This window comes from Amblyomma mixtum, unplaced genomic scaffold (assembly GCF_055824585.1).
Source record: "Amblyomma mixtum isolate Tamu unplaced genomic scaffold, ASM5582458v1 scaffold_166, whole genome shotgun sequence".
Classification (NCBI taxonomy): domain Eukaryota; kingdom Metazoa; phylum Arthropoda; class Arachnida; order Ixodida; family Ixodidae; genus Amblyomma; species Amblyomma mixtum.
Genome location: NW_028317702.1, coordinates 10,493 through 19,501, shown reverse-complemented (window position 1 = coordinate 19,501; position 9,009 = coordinate 10,493). Strand labels below are relative to the sequence as shown.

Sequence of the window (9,009 nt, the reverse complement as noted above, 5' to 3'; positions counted from 1 at the left end):
GGATGCGCGAGCAAGACGGAGCGAGGTGTATGAAGCTGCGAGCGTGCATTTATCTTGTAAATAAGTTTTCGTTGTATATATAGTCATCTTTTGTTTTCAACGTACGCGTTCAACCGTTTTTCCAATCAATGTGTATGATGAGTGTGCACCGAGAGCGTGTAATGAAGCACAGAAATGAATTTATCGCCCGTGTAATTACGCAATTCGCCCAGAAAAATCCGAGGCGCCTACAGTTGCTGTTCAAGGAAGACTGACTGAGTGACTGTAGTTGCGTGTTTGTGAACATATTGTGTTGTGTGCTGGTCATCAATCCGGGTGAGTCAAGAACCCGTATGCAGCAAGACTGAGCACTCTTCTCCACGAAGTGATAGTATCTTTTTGCATTTTTTATTAATTTTAATTGTTTCTTCTTTGATAAACTCCATGTATCTGTCGTAGCCGCGCTTTAATTTGCTGTTTGTAATTTTTCTTTCGTGTGTGTATTTTACTTATTTTTTATTTATATATAAATTACTCCCCAAAGTGCCTTTTTGCTACGTATATACCCCCCCCCCCCCCCCCCCGGCGCCAACGACCAATGGTGCCCCCCCCTGCAAAAAATTCTGCGGACGCCCTTGTGACCATTCGAGTGCCTCCGAGAGTCACCAGAGTGAAATTATCTCTTTCTGTTTCATCGTCACTTCAATTTCAGTTTTGCAGGTCGGGCCGGGCCAGGGCCGGGCCTTAACTAACTCGGGCCGGGCCCGGGCGGGCTTCGGTTTCTTCAGTGTCGGGCCGGGCCGGGCCTCCGTCAGTAGTGTAGGGCTCGGGCCGGGCGCGGGCTGAAATTTTCGGCCCGTGCACAGCTCTAAGCGCTCCTCCGCGCACCCCACCCCTGACGCGCGCGGGAATTCCCCGAGGGGCGGAGCTTCCTGACCCGCCGGAGGGACGCTGTTAACTGGCCGCGGCCATGGTAGCTCGGTGACCCCTGAAATAACCAATAGCCATCTCTGAACAGAATTACGCCGGAGCGTGCGACGGACGGAGGGCGTATTCAGAGGAAGGTGATCCTCGTTGCGATTGGCCAACCGAGAACAGACGTCACAGCGCTACGCTACGTCACTCTTTGGGGACTTTTGGGGAACATTACGCTTCAACCCACAGGGAAAATTTCAACTCTTCGTGAAAATCCCTGCTCGCGCCGCGTTTACCGCGATTGGTGCGCATATCCCAAGGTGCATCTCTTGCCAACACCACCTGCTCTTGCTCGCTTCTTTTTTCTTTTCCTTTTGCCTGGAGCATGGAGACTGACATGTGCGACGGCGCTCCTTCAGCGGCCACCGGCAAAAATTCCGAAAGGAAGTGGTGCAAGTTTTGTGACAAGGCGTTCTCTAATACTAGTAATTTAAAAAAACACGTGAAGAATATTCATGGGGAAGTAGCGTTGCAACGTATAAAAGACGAGGAAGCGCTCACCTGTAGTAAGGCACGGCCGTTCTCATGCGACTTATGTGCGAAGCATTTTGCCACCCTTCGTGACCTGCGGCGGCACCACGTGCAAGAGCACAACTTCGAGGAAGAAGTGGAGAATCTAGTCTTCCACTCTAATAAAGGTAATTACGAAGTCGATACTATTGCATGCACGCACGCAGTGATCAAGGCAACAAAGGACCAAAGCGGGAGGCAGTCGCGCGCTCGTCATAGCTTAGTAAAAGTTGCAGTTTATTGACCTTCCGAATGAGCGCATTTTAAGTTTGTTAGCACAAAGCGCGTTCTTTTTTTTATTTACGGGCTTACACTCACTTGGGGAAACTTGCACGTGGTTTTGTGCACAAAAACTTCGCGATGACATGCACGTTTTTTTAAAGGGACCCTGAAATGATTTCGATGGGCATAGTCTAGTGCAACAGATCTGTAGAGGTAGCCTTTGCGGGTATTCGAGTGAAATGTGAAACGTAATGTATTATAACTTTGAAAGACATGACTTGTCTTAGTTATTTTGCACTTATTTGTAATGTAAGGTGTATAGTTTGTACAAAGCATACGTAATCAAATCATTCTGAAGTGTAGCATGACTCAGCACTTTACTAGTAATGTGAGGTGCGCAGTTTGTACAAAGTTGCAGTCATGCCTCGCACTCATGACCCGTCATAATGCAACATAGCATGACTGCGCACTTTAATGCTTTGGCATTCTCACTGATGAGTGTGTGTCTGCATTTTTTTTTTTGGTATCCTAGCTCCTCCATAAGCAAAGCGGCAAGCAGCGCACACTCTTTCATATTTTAGACTGACCACTGCAGGAAAAAAAACTGGTCGTGCGGCCCGTCCTTGCAGCAGACTCGATGCTTCAGGCCTTGCTTATGCTTCGTTGCATGCACCTGCGATGTTGACAGAACTGCACTTCATATCTCCGTCGCAACTGCAACGTGACGCAGGCACGCGCAGACAGGACACACGACATTGCCGCGGCATGCGCTGGCTTAGCAGCGCTGAAGCCATCGCAATTGCAACACGCAGAAGCGTGTAGGATGAATGCCCAGCGTTGTTATGCCTTTGGAAGTCAACAGCGCTGCCCTGAATTTGTGGTACAGGGCCATGTAAAAGGTTGCTGTGCAGGAATGAGTTCTTGCAGAGGGTAGTAAAATTGAAATACTTCCATGTAACAGTCTGTGCTATCACTTAACCTGCACTTAATATTTTCTCCAAAAATTGTTCCCCATGCGCTAGTAGCAGGAAAAAACAGTAAGCAAATGACTGATAAATTTTTAACAACAAAAAAGCTGGGAAATGCAGTTCTGCACTGCAGGTTAAAGGCTAAAAAATTTGCAGCTAAATCCGTGATTGTCATGCGCACTTGGCAGAGGCAGAGCGCCAGTAGTAGCGCGACAGGATTGCATTGTGTTCCCACTCCATAGCACATGCATTTTTCATTACTGCATGTAAAAAGTGCAATGCAAGCAGTGTGATACACAACGAATAGAGAAGTTTTGCCGAAATTCTTTAAACGTGCGAAAGCAGAACTGCATGAACATTGCCTCGTCTTGTTACTTTACTGTTGGCTTTCTAAGGATGCCTTATGCCGTTATTCATGTGCTATCATTGTGTACATGTTTTTATCAAAATGAAGCACACCTTTGTTCACGCCTCAATTTTTTCTTTTATTTTTTTAGTCGTGGTGTGTCATGAGTGGTCATGGACTTAACATCATATGTTGGCATCGTGTCATAACTATGTTACAATGCTGCTGTGAGGCTGTGGTTGCTATGTCGTCATTGCTATGCTTTTGGCACAAAGCCATATACATCGCAAGACCTTGGTCGGGGTTTACCGTTCGGAATAGTGCTTTCACACTAATAATTAACTAATACTATGTGGAGTGCTTAGTTATGTTTACAATCTTTCCGTTTCAGAATTTTGCTCCTGGAAAGACGGAGAAGAAAGCAAAACTTGCTGCCATTTCATAGCTTCAACAGGAAAAAAGGAATGTGGATCAAGTGTTTTTAAACGCTACCTGCACTGCCACCGTTCCGGCTCACAGGAAGAGCTTCCTATAGAACAGCGCCAAAGGCAGGAAAAGGGGCAAGGAAGTTGCAAAATCGGGAGACACTGCTTTGCTACTTTAGAGGTCACGGAGAAAGACGGCAAGGTGTATGTAGTGTTTCAAAAGAAACACTACGGACACTTTAATGAGGCCTGCCACCAAAGGCTGTCCCAGGATGAGGCCAGAGTGCTTGCAGGTTAGCCACTCCTCTTGTACAAAGCATTTGTGCATGCAGTGTTGACTGTACCGGAATGTGAGAACGTTTACAAGCTACACTCCGCCAACCCTTCATAAATGGGAGACGAAAGTGCAATAGAAATGTATTTTAGGGGGAAGATATTGTTCATTGAACTTGAGTGATCATTTCAATAATATTCATTCTCCTGCAATGCATCTATGGCACAAAAGAGGGAATGTCCCACAAAACGAGGGGGCGGAAGAGGTTATAGTAGGACACAGCTTAAGAACCAAGCGGCCAATGCCCCTCAAAGGAAACCTGCCAGCCAATGGCATCTACCAATTCTCATGATGTCATGGTTAATCCTAGGGGGTAGCATTGCAGGAGGGTGGCAGATGAAAGGTGATTAGTTACGGCTTAATTGGATTAACTGATGAAAATCAGCTGACACCACTGACTGGAGGGTCTCCTTTGAGAGCCATCTGCCACTTCATTCTCGAGTTGTATCTGACTATAGTGCAATTGACTTAAGCCTGCTTGGTCGCATGAAAGGGTGAGAAACAATTGATCCACGGCACATTGCAGGCACAGCACAGTCTGTATGAAGTTCATGCTGTCTAGTTTAGAGGTGCTTTGTGGAAGGGGTCTAGTCCTTCAAACTGAACATAATTACGAATGTCATCTAGCATTGATCTACTCTAATGTCTGTTCTTTTGTTTTTCTGCTGGTTTCATTGACTATCCTAGGTCTGTCGCTCAATCGGCTGACATTGAACTATATGCGTAAGAAGTCGGCTTGAGCTTGGCTGCCTGTCAAAAGCGTAGGCATTTCATTGCAGATACGCAACGCCACCGGTCTAACGGTTGTATAAGGGGGCATGTTTTTTCACATAAGACAGGTTTGTCTGCAGTCAGCATTCATTAATTCGAATTATTTGACTGTTTTGGCACTTCATCAGTAACGCTCGCAGGAATGGCTCAGTGGTTTGAGTGTTCAGCTACTGAGCTGGAGTACCCGGGTTAGAACCCGGCTGCTGCAGCTGAGTTTCGATGGAGGCAAAATGTGCTGAGCAATGTCAGTGCTCAAAGGTCCTCAGGCGGTCGAAATTATTACCAAGCCCTCCACTACAGCACCTCTTTCTCTCTTGCTTCTTGCACTCCTCCCTTCCCTCATGGCACAGTTTGAGGTGTCCATGGAGAAAGCGGGGCAGTTACTGTGCCATTTCTTTTCCTCAAAAACCACTAATATAGAACGAACAATATAGAATATAGAACGAACAGCTTATGCATGACTGGCATGCCCTCCAATTGTCTCTGACTTAGCAGCAGTCATTCAGGTGTTGAAACCAAAACAGCTTCAGAAAAATATTCACTCAGAAATTATTCACCTGGCGTAAGTGAATTCTACATTGTGACTGGTGCAAAGTATTGTCTTGTGCACAAGTCCAAGGAAACAAAGATCGCATTCAAAAATTTGGTGTCCCTACTCCTTTAAAGGTTGCTGTCAGGCGAATCAGTGCATTTTTTGAATATGCAGAATGAAACGGGACAGGATGAGAAGTACATGTCCTTATTCTTTTGTTGTCCACATTTTCAGTGCTGTTATATTCTGTATTTATAACACGCAGAGAAACAACCATTTTGTCGTGTGCATTGCAGTGCCAGAAAAGAGAAATGAAAGTTGATGAATTTTGTGTCAAAAAAAAGTTGAATTTTGAGTCACCTGTGAAAAGGAACGAAGCTGAAGATGAAGGAATGTGACTAGAAGTATTTGTCACTTTATCACATGGCTGTAGGCAGATGTACCAGAGATGTTAACAATTTTTTTTCTGTGCAATTTTCAGGTCGGTTAGCAGAAGGAGTGCCTGCAAAAACTATTGTGCACAACATCCGAGCAGGCACAAGTGGATCAAGCCCACGGATGCAACTAGTGACCACTAAGGACCTCCGTAACATTGCAGATAAGTTTAGGATTGGTAAAACAGAGCAGAGAGATCCAGACGATTTTAACAGTGTTGAATTATGGGTCGAAGAAATGAGGGCAGAAAATGAGTCACCACTGTTGTATTACAGGAAGAAGGGTGACCCCAACAGTCATGATGGTGACTTTGAGCTAGCATTAATGACGCTCCCACAACGAGAGTTCCTTCATAAATTGGGGGCAGCGAAACTGTGCATTGACTCCACCCATGGCACAAATAAGTACAAATTCCAACTGACAACCCTGCTCACAATTTCTCAAGATGGATCTGGTATCCCATGTGCCTACTTGATTTCAAAAAGGGTGAACATGGGCACCATGGTGAGGTTTTTCGAGGCCATCAAAGAAACAAACACAATTCAGTGTCAGGCATTTATGTCTGATGATGCCCCTGTTTATGGCAATGCATGGGAGCAGGTGATGGGTCCCTTGAAGAGTCGACTGCTTTGCAGCTGGCATGTGCTACACAACTGGAGCATGCGCCTGAATACAGTCACAAACAAGGACTGCAGGAGTGCAATAAGGGACATGCTGCACACTCTGATGAAGTGCACAGATGAGACGGAGTTTCAGCAGTTGCTCCCTGCATTTCTTTGTATCCACTCCAAAGAGCGGCAGCTTAATCGCCTTTCTCCAAAGGAGCTGGAAGAGCTGGATGGCTTCATCAGATATTTTGAGAAAACATACGCAAAGAGGGCATGTCAGTGGGCTTACTGCTATCGGCAGTACATTGGTTTAACAACAAATAATCACTTGGAGTCAATGCACAAGACATTGAAGTACTCTCACTTTGGTGGCAAGGTTAATGGGCGATTGGATAGATTAATCAAAGTACTTTTTAATTTCACATCCGAAAAGCTTTACAACAGGGCTATTGCACTCGTGAAAGGGGGAGCAGACCACCGCAAATCTGCCCTATTTAGGAAGCATAAAGTGGGGATTGAGCTTTCTAAGTCCAGTACTGAGAGAGTGGGAGATGGCCAGTGGCATGTAAAGTCACAAAGTTTGGTGAACTTCAAGCACACAGTGCAAAGAACTAGCAAATCGTGCAGTGGCTGCGAGCTTCATTGTAAGCAGTGCAAGGCTTGCCACAACATGTACACATGCACATGTGTTGACCATGCAACGCATGCACACATGTGCAAGCACATGCATGCTGTTGCTATAATGGAGCTACAGTGGTGCCAGATGCAGAGCAGCCAGGCCAGCTCCAATTGTCCTTCCAAAGATGGCAGCCAAGACTGTGCTATGATTGATGATGTAGGCTCCTTAATGGCCAGTGCTCAACACATTATGCAGAGCATTGAGCAAGGCTCCACACCAAAAATATCAGCAGAAAGAACTGAAATGCTGAAAGTGAAAGCTGGGTCTACTTTCCAAATGCTGATTAGCCAGCTTTCAGAGAAAACTGCTGAGGAGCAAAAGTTAATAGACGAAGACCTGACAAAGTTTGCTGCAAAGCATAGCCTTGCAACCACAAAACAGCCCATTGAAAAAAAACCGCGGCTGGTGCCTGCAAATAAGAACATTGAAAAGCAGCCACGGTATGGAGCACCAAAACATGTCAAAATCAAGCCTGCATTGGGTCGTCCTCCCACTTTGCTGCAGCAGGAAACAGTAAAACAGCAGCTTCTCTCTCATGAACTGGACAAAGAAGTCCTGATTATTCATACTGGAAATGACCACGATTACTGTAAAGTAAAATAATGCTTCCTTGCACATCGAACTTTGACCAAAGCTGAGAAATGTGCAATTTATCCCTGTGCAGCAAAATGTTCATGGACTGCATAGACTGAAAACAGTAAATAGCAAGCATAAATAAGGGAGGCTGTAGATAGTGCATCTGTTATAACATAAGGGTCACCTCTAACTTAATGTGTGCTGCTGCTCGTGTAACGTACTGGTGCAATCATTACGGAAGGGAACACGCAAGCATGCCCCAAAGCAGGCCAGTGCTTTCCTCAACTTGTCTTTAAAAAAAAACAGAGGTATGTCACGCTTTTGAGTTGTCTCCCATGAAAAACAGAACAGCAGTACACACTGAATTGGTAAATTGGAATAACTGTTCTTGGCCACATGTTCCTTTTTATACTGCTTGCACCTGTACATAGATACGTGGTATGCTGTGCAGCCATGTGGCAGTGGCTTGGATGGTGCGTGCGTTAGAGCGCGAGAGGCACCTCCAACCCTGTCACGTGTGCTGCTGGTGGGTATGTGTGCATGTAGTGTAAATAGATGTGTGACACAGAGTGCAGACATGTATCAATGGCTTGGATGGTGCGTGAGAGAGAGGCGCCTCCAGCCTTGTCATGTGCGCTGCTGTTGTGTGTGACACTGTGTGCAGACATGTGGCAGTGGCTTGGATGGTGTGTGCGTTAGAGCGCGAGAGGCACCTCCAACCCTGTCACGTGTGCTGCTGGTGGGTATGTGTGCATGTAGTGTAAATAGATGCGTGGTATGCTGTGCAGCCATGTGGCAGTGGCTTGGATGGTGTGTGCGTTAAGGCCATTGTATGATCGGTTTTTGGGCGGATCCGCCAGCTGGCAGACCGCTCACTTTCAGCTTCCGCCCGGGCGTGGGGCAGAATGGTGTTGTACGATCACTTGCTCTTTCAGAGGCGCTCGGATGGCCCAGGTTCAGACCAACCGGCCACATTTGGTGCCCTGGCCTGGCTGCACAGCTCGCACTGCATTGTAAATAACCATCTGCATGTGTTCTGTGCGCTGCATTTAGGAATTCAAGCAATGTCTGGCTTGCAGTGGCAGCACAGCGCTAGGACGCTACATGTGTTGCGCACTTGTAGGCTGGGTTCCCATTTCTTGAATCCTTAACGGTGTTGTCATTCTGCTGCCACTACCAGTTCTCGGCCTGAGCCTGGTTCAACGGGCCCTTTCAGAGGAGCTTGGATGGCCCAGGTTCAGACCAACCGGCCACATTTGGTGCCCTGGCCTGGCTGCACAGCTCGCATCACATGTACATGTGCATGTCAGTCTGTTGCGTGAAAGTTGCCTGTAGGTTTTCATTTTTTGCGTGTGCCATGCCTGATGACATTGTTTCATTTATTTCGTCCCTTTGTCTGTTTGTGCCTGTGTCTGTCTGTTCGTGTCTCTTTCTTTTCAGTCTTGTGGCAAAGGTTGCTGTGAAGCTGTATGGAGGTGTTGCAGCCCACAGTGCGGTCGTGTGCATATCCTTTTCCGAGATTGTTGCCTGTGTATATGCCACTCCATGTGTTCTCTGGACTGTGTCGAGTATCACCTCGGCCAGCACCATTGTTTATGTGCCCTGATTATGTGTTTGTGTGCTTCACGTTTCCACCTTCCTATCCTTTC

The 9,009-nt window shown here is 46.5% G+C and overlaps 1 pseudogene across 1 annotated transcript; it reads left to right on the top strand.

Annotated features, from left to right (window-relative positions):
- Nucleotides 1-1,027: 1,027 nt before the first annotated feature.
- LOC149324783 (uncharacterized) lies at nt 1,028-6,196 on the top strand (annotated as a pseudogene). Its single transcript, XR_016286697.1, has 3 exons — nt 1,028-1,592; nt 3,392-3,718; nt 5,544-6,196. The product of XR_016286697.1 is annotated as an uncharacterized LOC149324783 (transcript).
- Nucleotides 6,197-9,009: the final 2,813 nt, after the last annotated feature.